The sequence below is a fragment of the Helicoverpa armigera genome, chromosome 8 (assembly GCF_030705265.1).
Source record: "Helicoverpa armigera isolate CAAS_96S chromosome 8, ASM3070526v1, whole genome shotgun sequence".
Lineage (NCBI taxonomy): Eukaryota > Metazoa > Arthropoda > Insecta > Lepidoptera > Noctuidae > Helicoverpa > Helicoverpa armigera.
In genome coordinates this window covers 691,838-712,030 of record NC_087127.1, presented here as the reverse complement: position 1 = coordinate 712,030, position 20,193 = coordinate 691,838, and the positions used below count along the sequence as shown (strand labels likewise).

Below are 20,193 nucleotides of genomic sequence, written 5' to 3'. Positions count from 1 at the left end.
AATTTTCCTTTAGCAGACTTAGAACAGTTATAAATGAGGTAGAGATGCCATAAAGGCAAAATACCCGATGTAGAGCCGATATATTTTGGTTATTTTTTTACTTTTGTGTTTTTGGTTGGGAAGGATTTAGGATTGATTACTTATAGAATTAGGTTTAAGTTTTCAATATGTAGATACATTGTGGTGTGTATACCAAGTGTCTAGGTTTGTCCAATGCCTAGCTTTGATAGTCCAATGATAGCTTGGATGAGGCGTTTAGCTAGACAGCAAACGCTAAGCAGCATTTAGACTTACGACTGGAAGCTGACCCCAACATAGTTTGGAAAAATACTAGATTATTATGTTTAATAGGTTGTAGCACATTTTAAGGTTGAGTACAATAGATATCTGAATACATGCATTCTGAGCCCTGCTTATATTGTTAAGGACGTTTACTCCACTTTCACGTAAAAAATACCGAATGAATTTTAAAGCAACAATATAGCTTATATATTAGAATAGTAGTAATAATGTAGACAACTTTTTATCTATATGCGGGAAATAGTTCCCTCAGGAAGTGGGTAAAACCGTTGGTAGAAGCTAGTAATTAAATAGCTTATACGTTAGTTCTTTCTCTGAATACAATTTGCAAGGATTCCCAGCGTGGCTCGTGTTTCACATATCATTTAGTAAGTGATATTAGATAGGGTAAGCAGAGGCTTCCTTACTGAATTTAGTTTTAGTTTGTAAAATATCAATTTCACGTTGCTATGACTGTAAGGAGGGATTTTACATATAAAAATATTTTTAATTCAAAATAAAATGTTTTTTTTTTCGTTAAAACTACCATTAGCTTAAAACGAAACTAATTTTAATTGTTTAATTAAACTATATCGCCCGCTGGCGAGATGTAAATGAAGGCGAAAATCACATTCTTTTTCTTTTACACGCAGTAGATACATGAGTGCTTATAACCAGGAATACTACTACCTAATGACTTGTATGTTATTGTATTATTATATGCTACTTTCAAAACAGCATGGCTTCCTGGTTTTGACAAAAAAAAACATAGCTTTTACGTCACGTCCTTCCCCATAGTCGGTTAAAGCCACTAACAACCGCTTTACTCGCAAGATTACTACAGTTCTAACTTACCTTTACAACTTAGGCCCATAAAAATAGGAACATAAACGTAAAAATGTTAGCGGAATGTCGCTTCTACGGCAATTTCTTATTCCGCCGGTGCCGATACGAGCTTACATTAGCGTCCTACGAGTGTGGAGTTACCCCCTAAATTATTTCGACATATGCAAATTTGTGCGCACCTACAGATGGTGGCAAAGATTAGGGATGTAGATGCGACAGGGAAAGTGAGATTTGAGAGTTGTGTTATTATGTTAGGCAGAAACATTTTTTTGGTGTTTATTGTAAGTAAGTATTTAAGTTTAAGTGTAAGTTTTGGTGGTTATTGTAAGTGGTGTAAGTGTATAGTAATACAGTCATTCCTATTATAAGTTGGGAAATTGGCATGAGTCATGTGAGAGAATAAATAAATATTAGTTCAAATGGATGAATGTCGACACAGCGTTGATTCAGCGACTTTGTTCTTATTTCGACTGTTCTTATATAGTGACGACCTATAACTATCTTGGAACACTCATGGCTTGGGAAGGAACAGGACAATTTAAAAAAAAGATTATACATCAAAAGTATTGTTCTCTTGCAATAGACTGGCTCTTTATTACTCTCTACCCAGCGTGAACTTTGTTCTTGGTAAAAAACAATCCATAAAAATTACTCGTAACTCTAATGCCTTAACTCTCATTCACCTTCACCACTTTTGACTCTACGACTATAGGCACAAACCTCTAACCCCGTCACCCGTCGCATCTTCTAACATAATCTATGCGCATACACCTAGCGACGAGAGTACGCCAAAAAACGGAGCGGCGCAGTTGTAAAATTGTCTAACTACCTTCCCCCCGCGCGCTCTCATTACCGCGCGTGCGTGAGCGATATACACCGCCTCGTATGTGGAGATATGTCTTAAGATACTATGGGTTTAGAAGCAAGGTAAAGATGAGAAAAAATTATGCAAACAAGTTTGTGTTTTTTGCCGGTCGTTACGGGTAGACAGAAGCCAGTAAGTCTGACACTAGTCTAACCAAGAGGTATTGGGTTGCCCGTGTAACTGGGTTGAGGAAGTCTTATAGGCAGTCGCTCCTTGTAAAGCACTGGTACTCAGCTTATGTAGCCATAGTTGGGAAAAGGTTCGGAGGATGATAATGAAGTTTGTGTTTTTTGTCGAGGTGGTGATAGAACTACATACAAGCATACTTACAAGATTTTATCAAATATCTTTACAAAAAGAAACATTTCTTATAAGTAAATAATGAGCATTAATCTTCCTAGTGAAATGAATTGTTAATTAAGGAAACTGATATTGCAATTGAAACAGGATAAATATGTTTACTCTCAGGAAGGAATTCGTTAATTTATCCTAGTAATGAAATGATAAGTAAGTTGACATAAAAACTTTGCATTTGGTGGTAGAACAGAGATACACAGACAAAAAGTGTCTTTGAGTTTGATAGACTTGATATCCCAAGACTCCTCGTCGGTACAGCCTTTTTATCGTCCCACTACTGGGCACAAGCCTCCTCTCACACGGAAAGGATTGAGCATAAATCTTAAGACTTATCCGTCTAACTCAATGTCCTGCAACTCCAAACCCCGGATCGCGATACTAACGCACGATGTTCATCTCTTTCTAGTTTTGAAAAACCTCCCGCGCCCCCCTCGCCCCACCCTGGGGGGGTCACCCCTCTCCTAATTCCTTACATATTTAAATTCCACTTTGGGCGTGGAGTCTTCATATTGTCTCCACATGACATTCGTATATTCCATTTACTAGGTTTTTAGTCCCGAAATTGGGTTATGACTTTTCCTAACGTGGTAAATCGGATTCGTTAAGAGTTTTTTTTTCTTTTTTTAATATAGGATTATATGATAGGTACGGGAGATTAGAGAATGCTGATACAGTATAGGATTAGTACAATGTTTCATTTGAATGGATTTGCGTACTAAGCGAATTTATGTTTTGATACAAAAAATCTTTTACTAGTACTATTTTTTTAAATGAACCGTGGAGTTTCTTCTCCATAGGACAACATTCATAAATACTTATAAGTAATGTCTCAAACTGCTACTTAATAAAGGTCACTTCATATTTTTTCCATTTCTTTATGAAAAAATTACCTTATCTCCTAGATTTAGCCATAGGTACAGTATTTTTTATATATCTTCAATAGAATGGCCAAAGCCAATTACACAGTTGTGTAATGTTGTTATTTAGATCCACTCTTGCGCAAGCAACGTTAATTTGTGCATAAATTCTATAACTATTTCACATATGTGTACAATACAATTCTGTCAATTAGACACCATCCAACCTTATAAATATTATGTAGGTACTTGTAAATAAAGTAATTCTACAATAATTAATACATATATTTTTCTAACATAATTAATTAATTTAAATTTCTATATTTTTTTTGCAATAATAACAGTAATGCCACATAGTTTCTCCAATTTTTCCTCAAACTAATCAGAGGTTTATATAACATAAGAAATATGCATTAAAATGACGCTAATTAACAGGTAACAAATAAATTATTGACGAGGTATATTATAATTAATTTGTGACAAATAATTAAGAATGTTTCCTCCTAGTTAGACTCCCTATTTAACCTTGAATATCTAAATGTACCACAAGTAAAGTATTTGAGTAAATATGTATGTACGTTATACATACATAAAATATGGTATTGTCTGTTCATGTATTGAAGGAAACTGGTCTAAGTTGAAACAGTTGGTTTCAAAAATTCTAATAGATTCGATAAAATAACTAAGTTTGTACAGCTGTTTGGCAATATTCATTCAATTTTGAAATACTAAACTACGCTGTAAATTCAGGTTTTAGATACCTATTAGTGAAAAGTAATTGTAACGATGATTTGCGAATTTATATAATGTGACAGAAGACTGACAGAAAGAATACATGAAATACTATAATTTCCTTGTATTCTTATGTTGTTTCACCCACACTAACAATAACAAAAAATAAAATATTTAAGAATACTTTTATAGTAAGTTTTAAATACGTAGCTAAGCATATTTATTCCCATTCAGCTTATAGTTCCCTCAGGGAACAGCAATTTTATTGTATCTAAGTATTTAATTTCCTTTTTTTTCAATCGATAAACACACTTAACGTATCATAACGATACTGATTTGTAATAACTAATGTGACTTTTTTCGTGTTACAGGTCGACTCAGGCAGTTGCAGTCACCAACCCAGGTAAAAACAAACACTGTAATTATTTTATTACAACCATCACCTTCTGCCTAACTTTTTCACAACTATGTTAGGGTTCGGTTTCCACTCTAAGAGGCGAGTACCAGTCTGCCACAAGGAGCAACTGCCTATCTGACCTCCTCATCCTAGTAGCCCGGCAGCCCGATACCTCTTGGTAAGATGCAGTTGAACATCAGTACCAACTTTCACCGAAGAAGTCTGGAAGTTCATGTTGCTTTAGAGAGCACGTAAGTTCTTGCTACCTCTTCGGTTGATCATATCGCCCTCGGCCAATCATCTTTCCCTCAGCCAGTCATCTGAGTCTGGATCCTCTCTCGGTCCGGTCGTCAGACTCAATAGTCAGTGAAGGAATAAAGAGTGACCTGTGTGCTCTCCTTAGAGAGAACAGCAGCTGTTGCCACAACCGGCTTGGATGCCAATATTATTATTTTCTTGCACCCAATGTGTTCACTAAACACAAATAATGATGAAATAGTACCTATTTTTTTCGTTAACTAAATCCAATTACGCCTTGTTTAGGATCACTAAAGTAGATATTTTATATGCTATGCGAATGTAATATGTATGTAAGTACTATGCATAGTTAACGCCAATAAGATTTGCATTTCTGAAGTTAGCCATTAAACGTCCCAGGCATTTATATTTTTTGAGTACGAAGTCAAAAAGCCACCTTTGGACAACCAAACCTTCTCGACAAGATCTGTATAAGCAAATACGCAGAGACAAGATGGCTAAGGGACTTTCCTTAGCTCAGTTCTTAATTTTTCTTGATTACTCATCAGGTGATCAAATAATATGTAAGTTTTGCCTGATATTATTTTGCACTGATGTCTTGGCAAGTGGAGTTTCTTGCTGGTTCTTCTCAATAAGACTCACTCTTTGGTACTATGCACCTATCTATTGAAGAACCTGCAATACAACTATATGACAAACTTTTTAAAACTTTTCTAACTATGTAGGTACAATTTATAAATTGACATTATTTTATGTCAGTTATCTTAAGAATTTAAATCGTGTTTTAATCGTATAGTCTAGATCTCATATTACATATTTTCAGAAGCCTCTTTAATGAATTTCGCGATCAAAAATTTTTCGAAACAGCCATCCTTTCAGGCGTACCACGTCAATTTCCTGTAACGCAATCACCTGAAACATAATCCTACATAATAATATCCTATTAGTGAATTTAAAAAGCCAGCTCTGCGTCGGGCTCGCATCGGAGCCACAGCCTTCGACAACATCCCTATATGTTATCGGCATATTAAAAATAAAATTATATTGTTATCGGGGTGGCATGGGCGTGCCCAACCCCACACGATGTATAATAAATTCATTTGCTGTAGTTTTTACAGTAATAACCCTATTGGTGGAAAAATGACTACTTTTCATTTCGGCTACATGTGTGCGTGTTGTTTTATCTCTTTTTATCGCCAATACGCCTGTTTTTCGGGTGTAACTTTTTTTGTGCAAAAATGGTGGTTGATGTGTACTTGGACGGTAGTTGATTAATGTTAAACATACGCCCGTGTGTGTGTGTGTGTGTATGTGTGTGTGCCGAGTGTTCTAGGTAATGGATACTGAATGTATGGAATATTCATTAAAAGGATTATAAAGAAATATGGGTAATGATGTGTTAAGATATTAATTTAAAATTCTGAAAGGAAATTTTAATGAATTCTATGATGCTTATCATCAACGCATCTACTATACTAACTCGTTACCGCAACTTTGCCTGCTCCAATTATGTATTTGTAATTTCAGTTCATTAGTAGGTAACTATAACTAGTGTGCTGTCTGTAAAGTTATTAAGTACCTTGTACTAGCTTGGACACCACCATACCCATACCTATAGAATATAAGCAAGCTGGTGTTTATTAAATAAAAATGAGTATTGGTTTCCTTTATCCAGCAACTAAGACCCATAAAATACTTATAAGTAAGCAGATAGCAGAAATAACCATACCCATAAACTAAAACATTCAGACAAACTTCAAACTTCATAATTTTAAATGCAAATATTACTAATATTTTAAATATAAAAACAACTCTCTGCTTTCACGCAAAAGCGCTTGATACACATGTCAGTGAACCTGGCAGATCATTGTCTAGCAGATCAACTTTTTTTTTGAGTTCTTATCGCATGCAGATGAGTTCTATAGTTCCTGATAGTTTTCAGGAATAGTTCTGCCATTTTCAGCTGAAAAACGATAGTTCACAAAATGATCTGCTAACTTCCGGTAGCAGAGCATTTTTCAGAAAATCAAAAAAAAACTGAGATATTGTCACATAAAGATGAGTTCCATAGTTCCTCATACTTTTCAGGAATAGTTCTGGCGTATTTCAGCTGAAAAATTTTTTTTTTCCCCAATTCACGTTTGAGTGTTAACAGAGCATGAATAAAGATTAAAGTGTTATTTTCAAAGTTCAATCCAGATAAAAGGGCGAAAACTCATTTGTTTTCGATAGATGCTTCATGAAACTGTAATCTAGACTTCAATTCAAATCTAGAACTATCATTAAAGTATCAGCAGAGCATGGCTGAAAGTAAGAAACTGTGAAATTTCACATTTTAATATGAAAAAATATTCAAAAAAATATTTTCGCGGTTCCAATTACTCTAGGAGGCGGGAACTATCGCATTTCTGATAGAAGAATACCAGCACCATAACATAACAGCAGATTCAAACCCAGAACTCTCACTAAAGTATCAGCAGAGCATGGTTGAAAGTAAGAAACTGTGAAATTTCACGTTTTAATATGAAAAAATATTCAAAAAAATATTTTCGCGGTTCCAATTACTCTAGGAGGCGGGAACTATAGCGTTTCTGATAGAAGAATACCAGCACCATTATATAGAAGCAGATACAAACCCAGAACTCTCACTAAAGTATCAGCAGAGCATGGTTGAATGTAAGAAACTGTGAAATTTCATACTTTAATATGAAAAAATATTCAAAAAAATATTTTCGCGGTTCCAATTACTCTAGGAGGCGGGAACTATCGCGTTTCTGATAGAAGAATACCAGCACCATAATATAACAGCAGATTCAAACCCAGAACTCTCACTAAAGTATCAGCAGAGCATGCTTGAATGTAAGAATCTATGAAATTTTACACTTTGATGTAAAAAATTCCAATTATTATCGCGTTTCTGATAGAAGAATACTAGCACCATTCCAGATTCAAAACCAGAACTCTCATTAAAGTATCAGCAGAGCATGGTTGAAAGTAAGAAACTGTGAAATAACACATTTTAATATGTATTCTATTTTCGCGGTTCCAATTACTCTAGGAGAACTATCGCGTATAGAAGAATACATGCACCATTATATATTCAGAACTCTCAGATCAGCAGAGCATCAAAACCAGAACTCGCGGTTCATTAAAGTATCAGCCAGCACCATGCAGATTGAAAGTATCAGAAACAATGTGAAACAATGAAATTTCACATTTTAATATGAAAAATATTCAAAAATATTTTCGCGGTTCCAATTAGCCTAGGAGGCGGGAACTATCGCGTTTCTGATAGAAGAATACCAGCACCATAATATAACAGTAGATTCAAACCCAGAACTCTCACTAAAGTATCAGCAGAGCATGGTTGAAAGTAAGAAACTGTGAAATTTCACGTTTTAATATGAAAAATATTCAAAAATATTTTCGCGGTTCCAATTACTCTAGGAGGCGGGAACTATAGCGTTTCTGATAGAAGAATACCAGCACCATTATATAGAAGCAGATAGATTCAAAACAGCAGAGCACTCTCTATAAAGTATCAGCAGAGCATGGTTCAATGAAACAATGAGAATTTCACATTTGTAATAATGACAAAAATATTCAAAAATATTTTCGCGGTTCCAATTAGCCTAGGAGGCGGGAACTATCGCGTTTCTGATAGAAGAATACCAGCACCATAACATAACAGTAGATTCAAACCCAGAACTCTCACTAAAGTATCAGCAGAGCATGGTTGAAAGTAAGAAACTGTGAAATTTCACGTTTTAATATGAAAAAATATTCAAAAAAATATTTTCGCGGTTCCAATTACTCTAGGAGGCGGGAACTATAGCGTTTCTGATAGAAGAATACCAGCACCATTATATAGAAGCAGATACAAACCCAGAACTCTCACTAAAGTATCAGCAGAGCATGGTTGAAAGTAAGAAACTGTGAAATTTCATACTTTAATATGAAAAAATATTCAAAAAAATATTTTCGCGGTTCCAATTACTCTAGGAGGCGGGAACTATCGCGTTTCTGATAGAAGAATACCAGCACCATAATATAACAGCAGATTCAAACCCAGAACTCTCACTAAAGTATCAGCAGAGCATGCTTGAATGTAAGAATCTATGAAATTTTACACTTTGATGTAAAAAAAAATATTTTCGCGATTCCAATTACTCTAGGAGGCGGGAACTATCGCGTTTCTGATAGAAGAATACTAGCACCATTAAATAGATCCAGATTCAAAACCAGAACTCTCATTAAAGTATCAGCAGAGCATGGTTGAAAGTAAGAAACTGTGAAATAACACATTTTAATATGAAAAAATATTCAAAAAAATATTTTCGCGGTTCCAATTACTCTAGGAGGCGGGAACTATCGCGTTTCTGATAGAAGAATACATGCACCATTATATAGAAGCAGATTCAAACCCAGAACTCTCACTAAAGTATCAGCAGAGCATGGTTGAAAGTAAGAAACTGTGAAATTTCACGTCTTAATATGAAAAAATATTCAAAAAAATATTTTCGCGGTTCCAATTACCCAAGGAGGCGGGAACTATCGCGTTTCTGATAGAAAAATACCAGCACCATAATATAACAGCAGATTCAAAACCAGAACTCTCTATAAAGTATCAGCAGAGCATGGTTCAATGTAAGAAACAATGAAATTTCACATTTTAATATGAAAAAATATTCAAAAAAATATTTTCGCGGTTCCAATTACCCTAGGAGGCGGGAACTATCGCGTTTCTGATAGAAGAATACCAGCACCATAACATAACAGCAGATTCAAACCCAGAACTCTCACTAAAGTATCAGCAGAGCATGGTTGAATGTAAGAAACTGTGAAATTTCACATTTTAATATGAAAAAATATTCAAAAAAATATTTTTGCGGTTCCAATTACCATAGGAGGCGGGAACTATCGCGTTTCTGATAGAGGAATACTAGCACCATTACATAGATCCAGATTCAAAACCAGAACTCTCACTAAAGTATCAGCAGAGCATGGTTGAATGTAAGAAACTGTGAAATTTCACATTTTAATATGAAAAAATATTCAAAAAAATATTTTCGCGGTTCCAATTACTCTAGGAGGCGGGAACTATCGCGTTTCTGATACAAGAATACCAGCACCATAATATAACATTAGATTCAAACCCAGAACTCTCACTAAAGTATCAGCAGAGCATGCTTGAATGTAAGAATCTATGAAATTTTACACTTTGATGTAAAAAAAAATATTTTCGCGATTCCAATTACTCTAGGAGGCGGGAACTATCGCGTTTCTGATAGAAGAATACTAGCACCATTACATAGATCCAGATTCAAAACCAGAACTCTCATTAAAGTATCAGCAGAGCATGGTTGAAAGTAAGAAACTGTGAAATAACACATTTTAATATGAAAAAATATTCAAAAAAATATTTTCGCGGTTCCAATTACTCTAGGAGGCGGGAACTATCGCGTTTCTGATACAAGAATACCAGCACCATAATATAACATTAGATTCAAACCCAGAACTCTCACTAAAGTATCAGCAGAGCATGCTTGAATGTAAGAATCTATGAAATTTTACACTTTGATGTAAAAAAAAATATTTTCGCGATTCCAATTACTCAAGGAGGCGGGAACTATCGCGTTTCTGATAGAAGAATACTAGCACCATTATATAGATCCAGATTCAAAACCAGAACTCTCATTAAAGTATCAGCAGAGCATGGTTGAAAGTAAGAAACTGTGAAATAACACATTTTAATATGAAAAAATATTCAAAAAAATATTTTCGCGGTTCCAATTACTCTAGGAGGCGGGAACTATCGCGTTTCTGATAGAAGAATACTAGCACCATTAAATAGATCCAGATTCAAACCCAGAACTCTCACTAAAGTATCAGCAGAGCATGGTTGAAAGTAAGAAACTGTGAAATTTCACGTCTTAATATGAAAAATATACAAAAATATTTTCGCGGTTCCAATTACCCAAGGAGGCGGGAACTATCGCGTTTCTGATAGAAGAATACAAGCACCATAATATAACAGCAGATTCAAAACCAGAACTCTCTATAAAGTATCAGCAGAGCATGGTTCAATGTAAGAAACAATGAAATTTCACATTTTAATATGAAAAATATTCAAAAATATTTTCGCGGTTCCAATTACCCAAGGAGGCGGGAACTATCGCGTTTCTGATAGAAGAATGCCAGCACCATAATATAACAGCAGATTCAAAACCAGAACTCTCTATAAAGTATCAGCAGAGCATGGTTCAATGTAAGAAACAATGAAATTTCACATTTTAATATGAAAAAATATTCAAAAAAATATTTTCGCGGTTCCAATTACTCTAGGAGGCGGGAACTATCGCGTTTCTGATACAAGAATACCAGCACCATAATATAACATTAGATTCAAACCCAGAACTCTCACTAAAGTATCAGCAGAGCATGGTTGAAAGTAAGAAACTGTGAAATTTCACGTTTTAATATGAAAAAATATATTTTCGCGATTCCAATTACCATAGGAGGCGGGAACTATCGCGTTTCTGATAGAAGAATACCAGCACCATAATATAACAGCAGATTCAAACCCAGAACTCTCACTAAAGTATCAGCAGAGCATGCTTGAAAGTAAGAAACTGTGAAATTTCACGTTTTAAGATGAAAAATATTCAGAAAAATATTTTCGCGATTCCAATTACCATAGGAGGCGGGAACTATCGCGTTTCTGATAGAAGAATACTAGCACCATTAAATAGATCCAGATTCAAACCCAGAACTCTCACTAAAGTATCAGCAGAGCATGGTTGAAAGTAAGAAACTGTGAAATTTCACGTCTTAATATGAAAAAATATACAAAAAATTATTTTCGCGGTTCCAATTACCCAAGGAGGCGGGAACTATCGCGTTTCTGATAGAAGAATACAAGCACCATAATATAACAGCAGATTCAAAACCAGAACTCTCTATAAAGTATCAGCAGAGCATGGTTCAATGTAAGAAACAATGAAATTTCACATTTTAATATGAAAAAATATTCAAAAAAATATTTTCGCGGTTCCAATTACCCAAGGAGGCGGGAACTATCGCGTTTCTGATAGAAGAATGCCAGCACCATAATATAACAGCAGATTCAAAACCAGAACTCTCTATAAAGTATCAGCAGAGCATGGTTCAATGTAAGAAACAATGAAATTTCACATTTTAATATGAAAAAATATTCAAAAAAATATTTTCGCGGTTCCAATTACTCTAGGAGGCGGGAACTATCGCGTTTCTGATACAAGAATACCAGCACCATAATATAACATTAGATTCAAACCCAGAACTCTCACTAAAGTATCAGCAGAGCATGGTTGAAAGTAAGAAACTGTGAAATTTCACGTCTTAATATGAAAAAATATTCAAAAAAATATTTTCGCGGTTCCAATTACCCAAGGAGGCGGGAACTATCGCGTTTCTGATAGAAAAATACCAGCACCATAATATAACAGCAGATTCAAAACCAGAACTCTCTATAAAGTATCAGCAGAGCATGGTTCAATGTAAGAAACAATGAAATTTCACATTTTAATATGAAAAAATATTCAAAAAAATATTTTCGCGGTTCCAATTACCCTAGGAGGCGGGAACTATCGCGTTTCTGATAGAAGAATACCAGCACCATAACATAACAGCAGATTCAAACCCAGAACTCTCACTAAAGTATCAGCAGAGCATGGTTGAATGTAAGAAACTGTGAAATTTCACATTTTAATATGAAAAAATATTCAAAAAAATATTTTTGCGGTTCCAATTACCATAGGAGGCGGGAACTATCGCGTTTCTGATAGAGGAATACTAGCACCATTACATAGATCCAGATTCAAAACCAGAACTCTCACTAAAGTATCAGCAGAGCATGGTTGAATGTAAGAAACTGTGAAATTTCACATTTTAATATGAAAAAATATTCAAAAAAATATTTTCGCGGTTCCAATTACTCTAGGAGGCGGGAACTATCGCGTTTCTGATACAAGAATACCAGCACCATAATATAACATTAGATTCAAACCCAGAACTCTCACTAAAGTATCAGCAGAGCATGCTTGAATGTAAGAATCTATGAAATTTTACACTTTGATGTAAAAAAAAATATTTTCGCGATTCCAATTACTCTAGGAGGCGGGAACTATCGCGTTTCTGATAGAAGAATACTAGCACCATTACATAGATCCAGATTCAAAACCAGAACTCTCATTAAAGTATCAGCAGAGCATGGTTGAAAGTAAGAAACTGTGAAATAACACATTTTAATATGAAAAATATTCAAAAATATTTTCGCGGTTCCAATTACTCTAGGAGGCGGGAACTATCGCGTTTCTGATACAAGAATACCAGCACCATAATATAACATTAGATTCAAACCCAGAACTCTCACTAAAGTATCAGCAGAGCATGCTTGAATGTAAGAATCTATGAAATTTTACACTTTGATGTAAAAAAAAATATTTTCGCGATTCCAATTACTCAAGGAGGCGGGAACTATCGCGTTTCTGATAGAAGAATACTAGCACCATTATATAGATCCAGATTCAAAACCAGAACTCTCATTAAAGTATCAGCAGAGCATGGTTGAAAGTAAGAAACTGTGAAATAACACATTTTAATATGAAAAAATATTCAAAAAAATATTTTCGCGGTTCCAATTACTCTAGGAGGCGGGAACTATCGCGTTTCTGATAGAAGAATACTAGCACCATTAAATAGATCCAGATTCAAACCCAGAACTCTCACTAAAGTATCAGCAGAGCATGGTTGAAAGTAAGAAACTGTGAAATTTCACGTCTTAATATGAAAAAATATACAAAAAAATATTTTCGCGGTTCCAATTACCCAAGGAGGCGGGAACTATCGCGTTTCTGATAGAAGAATACAAGCACCATAATATAACAGCAGATTCAAAACCAGAACTCTCTATAAAGTATCAGCAGAGCATGGTTCAATGTAAGAAACAATGAAATTTCACATTTTAATATGAAAAAATATTCAAAAAATATTTTTCCAATTACCCAAGGAGGCGGGAACTATCGCGTTTCTGATAGAAGAATGCCAGCACCATAATATAACAGCAGATTCAAAACCAGAACTCTCTATAAAGTATCAGCAGAGCATGGTTCAATGTAAGAAACAATGAAATTTCACATTTTAATATGAAAAATATTCAAAAATATTTTCGCGGTTCCAATTACTCTAGGAGGCGGGAACTATCGCGTTTCTGATACAAGAATACCAGCACCATAATATAACATTAGATTCAAACCCAGAACTCTCACTAAAGTATCAGCAGAGCATGGTTGAAAGTAAGAAACTGTGAAATTTCACGTTTTAATATGAAAAAATATATTTTCGCGATTCCAATTACCATAGGAGGCGGGAACTATCGCGTTTCTGATAGAAGAATACCAGCACCATAATATAACAGCAGATTCAAACCCAGAACTCTCACTAAAGTATCAGCAGAGCATGCTTGAAAGTAAGAAACTGTGAAATTTCACGTTTTAAGATGAAAAATATTCAGAAAAATATTTTCGCGATTCCAATTACCATAGGAGGCGGGAACTATCGCGTTTCTGATAGAAGAATACTAGCACCATTAAATAGATCCAGATTCAAACCCAGAACTCTCACTAAAGTATCAGCAGAGCATGGTTGAAAGTAAGAAACTGTGAAATTTCACGTCTTAATATGAAAAAATATACAAAAAAATATTTTCGCGGTTCCAATTACCCAAGGAGGCGGGAACTATCGCGTTTCTGATAGAAGAATACAAGCACCATAATATAACAGCAGATTCAAAACCAGAACTCTCTATAAAGTATCAGCAGAGCATGGTTCAATGTAAGAAACAATGAAATTTCACATTTTAATATGAAAAAATATTCAAAAAAATATTTTCGCGGTTCCAATTACCCAAGGAACTATCGCGTTTCTGATAGAAGAATGCCAGCACCATAATATAACAGCAGATTCAAAACCAGAACTCTCTATAAAGTATCAGCAGAGCATGGTTCAATGTAAGAAACAATGAAATTTCACATTTTAATATGAAAAAATATTCAAAAAAATATTTTCGCGGTTCCAATTACTCTAGGAGGCGGGAACTATCGCGTTTCTGATACAAGAATACCAGCACCATAATATAACATTAGATTCAAACCCAGAACTCTCACTAAAGTATCAGCAGAGCATGGTTGAAAGTAAGAAACTGTGAAATTTCACGTTTTAATATGAAAAAATATATTTTCGCGATTCCAATTACCATAGGAGGCGGGAACTATCGCGTTTCTGATAGAAGAATACCAGCACCATAATATAACAGCAGATTCAAACCCAGAACTCTCACTAAAGTATCAGCAGAGCATGCTTGAAAGTAAGAAACTGTGAAATTTCACGTTTTAAGATGAAAAAATATTCAGAAAAATATTTTCGCGATTCCAATTACCATAGGAGGCGGGAACTATCGCGTTTCTGATAGAAGAATACTAGCACCATTAAATAGATCCAGATTCAAACCCAGAACTCTCACTAAAGTATCAGCAGAGCATGGTTGAAAGTAAGAAACTGTGAAATTTCACGTCTTAATATGAAAAAATATACAAAAAAATATTTTCGCGGTTCCAATTACCCAAGGAGGCGGGAACTATCGCGTTTCTGATAGAAGAATACAAGCACCATAATATAACAGCAGATTCAAAACCAGAACTCTCTATAAAGTATCAGCAGAGCATGGTTCAATGTAAGAAACAATGAAATTTCACATTTTAATATGAAAAAATATTCAAAAAAATATTTTCGCGGTTCCAATTACCCAAGGAGGCGGGAACTATCGCGTTTCTGATAGAAGAATGCCAGCACCATAATATAACAGCAGATTCAAAACCAGAACTCTCTATAAAGTATCAGCAGAGCATGGTTCAATGTAAGAAACAATGAAATTTCACATTTTAATATGAAAAAATATTCAAAAAAATATTTTCGCGGTTCCAATTACTCTAGGAGGCGGGAACTATCGCGTTTCTGATACAAGAATACCAGCACCATAATATAACATTAGATTCAAACCCAGAACTCTCACTAAAGTATCAGCAGAGCATGGTTGAAAGTAAGAAACTGTGAAATTTCACGTTTTAATATGAAAAAATATATTTTCGCGATTCCAATTACCATAGGAGGCGGGAACTATCGCGTTTCTGATAGAAGAATACCAGCACCATAATATAACAGCAGATTCAAACCCAGAACTCTCACTAAAGTATCAGCAGAGCATGCTTGAAAGTAAGAAACTGTGAAATTTCACGTTTTAAGATGAAAAAATATTCAGAAAAATATTTTCGCGATTCCAATTACCATAGGAGGCGGGAACTATCGCGTTTCTGATAGAAGAATACTAGCACCATTATATCAAAGCAGATTCAAACCCAGAACTCTCACTAAAGTATCAGCAGAGCATGCTTGAATGTAAGAATCTATGAAATTTTACACTTTGATGTAAAAAAAAATATTTCGCGATTCCAATTACTCTAGGAGGCGGGAAATATCGCGTTTCTGATAGAAGAATACTAGCACCATTACATAAATCCAGATTCAAAACCAGAACTCTCACTAAAGTATCAGCAGAGCATGGTTGAAAGTAAGAAACTGTGAAATTTCACATTTTAATATGAAAAAATATTCAAAAAAATATTTTTGCGGTTCCAATTACCACAGGAGGCGGGAACTATCGCGTTTCTGATAGAAGAATACCAGCACCATAATATAACAGCAGATTCAAACCCAGAACTCTCACTAAAGTATCAGCAGAGCATGCTTGAATGTAAGAATCTATGAAATTTTACACTTTGATGTAAAAAAAAATATTTTCGCGATTCCAATTACTCTAGGAGGCGGGAACTATCGCGTTTCTGATACAAGAATACTAGCACCATAATATAACAGCAGATTCAATCCCAGAACTCTCACTAAAGTATCAGCAGAGCATGCTTGAATGTAAGAATATATGAAATTTTACACTTTGATGTAAAAAAAAATATTTTCGCGATTCCAATTACTCTAGGAGGCGGGAACTATCGCGTTTCTGATAGAAGAATACCAGCACCATAATATAACAGCAGATTCAAACCCAGAACTCTCACTAAAGTATCAGCAGAGCATGGTTGAAAGTAGGAAACTGTGAAATTTCACGTTTTAATATGAAAAAATATTCAAAAAAATATTTTTGCGGTTCCAATTACCATAGGAGGCGGGAACTATCGCGTTTCTGATAGAAGAATACTAGCACCATTACACAGATTCAGATTCAAAACCAGAACTCTCACTTAAGTATCAGCAGAGCATGGTTGAATGTAAGAAACAATGAAATTTCACATTTTAATATAAGAAAATATTCAAAAAAATATTTTCGCGGTTCCAATTACTCTAGGAGGCGGGAACTATCGCGTTTCTGATAGAAGAATACTAGCATCATTGTATAGAAGCAGACTCAAACCCAGAACTCTCACTAAAGTATCAGCAGAGCATGCTTGAATGTAAGAATCTATGAAATTTTACACTTTGATGTAAAAAAAAAATATTTTCGCGATTCCAATTACTCTAGGAGGCGGGAACTATCGCGTTTCTGATAGAAGAATACCAGCACCATAATATAACAGCAGATTCAATCCCAGAACTCTCACTAAAGTATCAGCAGAGCATGCTTGAAGTTAAGAATCTATGAAATTTTACACTTTGATGTAAAAAAAAATATCTTCGCGATTTTAATTACTCTAGGAGGCAGGAACTATCGCGTTTCTGATAGAAGAATACCAGCACCATAATATAACAGCAGATTCAAACCCAGAACTCTCACTAAAGTATCAGCAGAGCATGGTTGAAAGTAGGAAACTGTGAAATTTCACGTTTTAATATGAAAAAATATTCAAAAAACTATTATTGCGGTTCCAATTACCATAGGAGGCGGGAACTATCGCGTTTCTGATAGAAGAATACTAGCACCATTACATAGATCCAGATTCAAAACCAGAACTCTCACTTAAGTATCAGCAGAGCATGGTTGAATGTAGGAAACAATGAAATTTCACATTTTAATATAAGAAAATATTCAAAAAAATATTTTCGCGGTTCCAATTACCATAGGAGGCGGGAACTATCGCGTTTCTGATAGAAGAATACCAGCACCATAATATAACAGCAGATTCAAACCCAGAACTCTCACTAAAGTATCAGCAGAGCATGGTTGAAAGTAGGAAACTGTGAAATTTCACGTTTTAATATGAAAAAATATTCAAAAAAATATTTTTGCGGTTCCAACTACCATAGGAGGCGGGAACTATCGCGTTTCTGATAGAAGAATACTAGCACCATTACATAGATCCAGATTCAAAACCAGAACTCTCACTTAAGTATCAGCAGAGCATGGTTGAATGTAGGAAACAATGAAATTTCACATTTTAATATAAGAAAATATTCAAAAAAATATTTTCGCGGTTACAATTACCATAGGAGGCGGGAACTATCGCGTTTCTGATAGAAGAATACTAGCACCATTATATAGAAGCAGACTCAAACCCAGAACTCTCACTAAAGTATCAGCAGAGCATGCTTGAATGTAAGAATCTATGAAATTTTACACTTTGATGTAAAAAAAAATATTTTCGCGATTCCAATTACTCTAGGAGGCGGGAACTATCGCGTTTCTGATACAAGAATACCAGCACCATAATATAACAGCAGATTCAATCCCAAAACTCTCACTAAAGTATCAGCAGAGCATGCTTGAATGTAAGAATCTATGAAATTTTACACTTTGATGTAAAAAAAAATATTTTCGCGATTCCAATTACTCTAGGAGGCGGGAACTATCGCGTTTCTGATACAAGAATACCAGCACCATAATATAACATTAGATTCAAACCCAGAACTCTCACTAAAGTATCAGCAGAGCATGCTTGAATGTAAGAATCTATGAAATTTTACACTTTGATGTAAAAAAAAAATATTTTCGCGATTCCAATTACTCTAGGAGGCGGGAACTATCGCGTTTCTGATAGAAGAATACCAGCACCATAATATAACAGCAGATTCAATCCCAGAACTCTCACTAAAGTATCAGCAGAGCATGCTTGAAGTTAAGAATCTATGAAATTTTACACTTTGATGTAAAAAAAAATATCTTCGCGATTTTAATTACTCTAGGAGGCAGGAACTATCGCGTTTCTGATAGAAGAATACCAGCACCATAATATAACATTAGATTCAAACCCAGAACTCTCACTAAAGTATCAGCAGAGCATGCTTGAATGTAAGAATCTATAAAATTTTACACTTTGATGTAAAAAAAAATATTTTCGCGATTCCAATTACTCTAGGAGGCGGGAACTATCGCGTTTCTGATAGAAGAATACTAGCACCATTACATAGATCCAGATTCAAAACCAGAACTCTCATTAAAGTATCAGCAGAGCATGGTTGAAAGTAAGAAACTGTGAAATAACACATTTTAATATGAAAAAATATTCAAAAAAATATTTTCGCGGTTCCAATTACTCTAGGAGGCGGGAACTATCGCGTTTCTGATACAAGAATACCAGCACCATAATATAACATTAGATTCAAACCCAGAACTCTCACTAAAGTATCAGCAGAGCATGCTTGAATGTAAGAATCTATGAAATTTTACACTTTGATGTAAAAAAAAATATTTTCGCGATTCCAATTACTCAAGGAGGCGGGAACTATCGCGTTTCTGATAGAAGAATACTAGCACCATTACATAGATCCAGATTCAAAACCAGAACTCTCATTAAAGTATCAGCAGAGCATGGTTGAAAGTAAGAAACTGTGAAATAACACATTTTAATATGAAAAAATATTCAAAAAAATATTTTCGCGGTTCCAATTACTCTAGGAGGCGGGAACTATCGCGTTTCTGATAGAAGAATACTAGCACCATTAAATAGATCCAGATTCAAACCCAGAACTCTCACTAAAGTATCAGCAGAGCATGGTTGAAAGTAAGAAACTGTGAAATTTCACGTCTTAATATGAAAAAATATACAAAAAAATATTTTCGCGGTTCCAATTACCCAAGGAGGCGGGAACTATCGCGTTTCTGATAGAAGAATACCAGCACCATAATATAACAGCAGATTCAAAACCAGAACTCTCTATAAAGTATCAGCAGAGCATGGTTCAATGTAAGAAACAATGAAATTTCACATTTTAATATGAAAAAATATTCAAAAAAATATTTTCGCGGTTCCAATTACCCAAGGAGGCGGGAACTATCGCGTTTCTGATAGAAGAATGCCAGCACCATAATATAACAGCAGATTCAAAACCAGAACTCTCTATAAAGTATCAGCAGAGCATGGTTCAATGTAAGAAACAATGAAATTTCACATTTTAATATGAAAAATATTCAAAAATATTTTCGCGGTTCCAATTACTCTAGGAGGCGGGAACTATCGCGTTTCTGATACAAGAATACCAGCACCATAATATAACATTAGATTCAAACCCAGAACTCTCACTAAAGTATCAGCAGAGCATGGTTGAAAGTAAGAAACTGT

General features: G+C 34.8%; 2 protein-coding genes across 11 annotated transcripts in view; one reads left to right on the top strand and one right to left on the bottom strand.

Moving 5' to 3' along the window:
* Positions 1 to 20,193, bottom strand: part of LOC110383678 (protein lin-37 homolog) — a 358,932-nt gene that overhangs the window by 245,470 nt on the left and 93,269 nt on the right. The window lies entirely within an intron of this gene.
* Br (broad) overlaps positions 1 to 20,193 on the top strand; it is a 144,029-nt gene that overhangs the window by 58,507 nt on the left and 65,329 nt on the right. For all 9 annotated transcript variants that reach the window (XR_007510697.2, XM_049838145.2, XM_049838137.2 and 6 more), the window contains exon 3: positions 4,308 to 4,339. The gene's annotated coding sequence lies outside the window, so the exon portion shown is untranslated. The remainder of the gene's footprint in view (positions 1 to 4,307; positions 4,340 to 20,193) is intronic.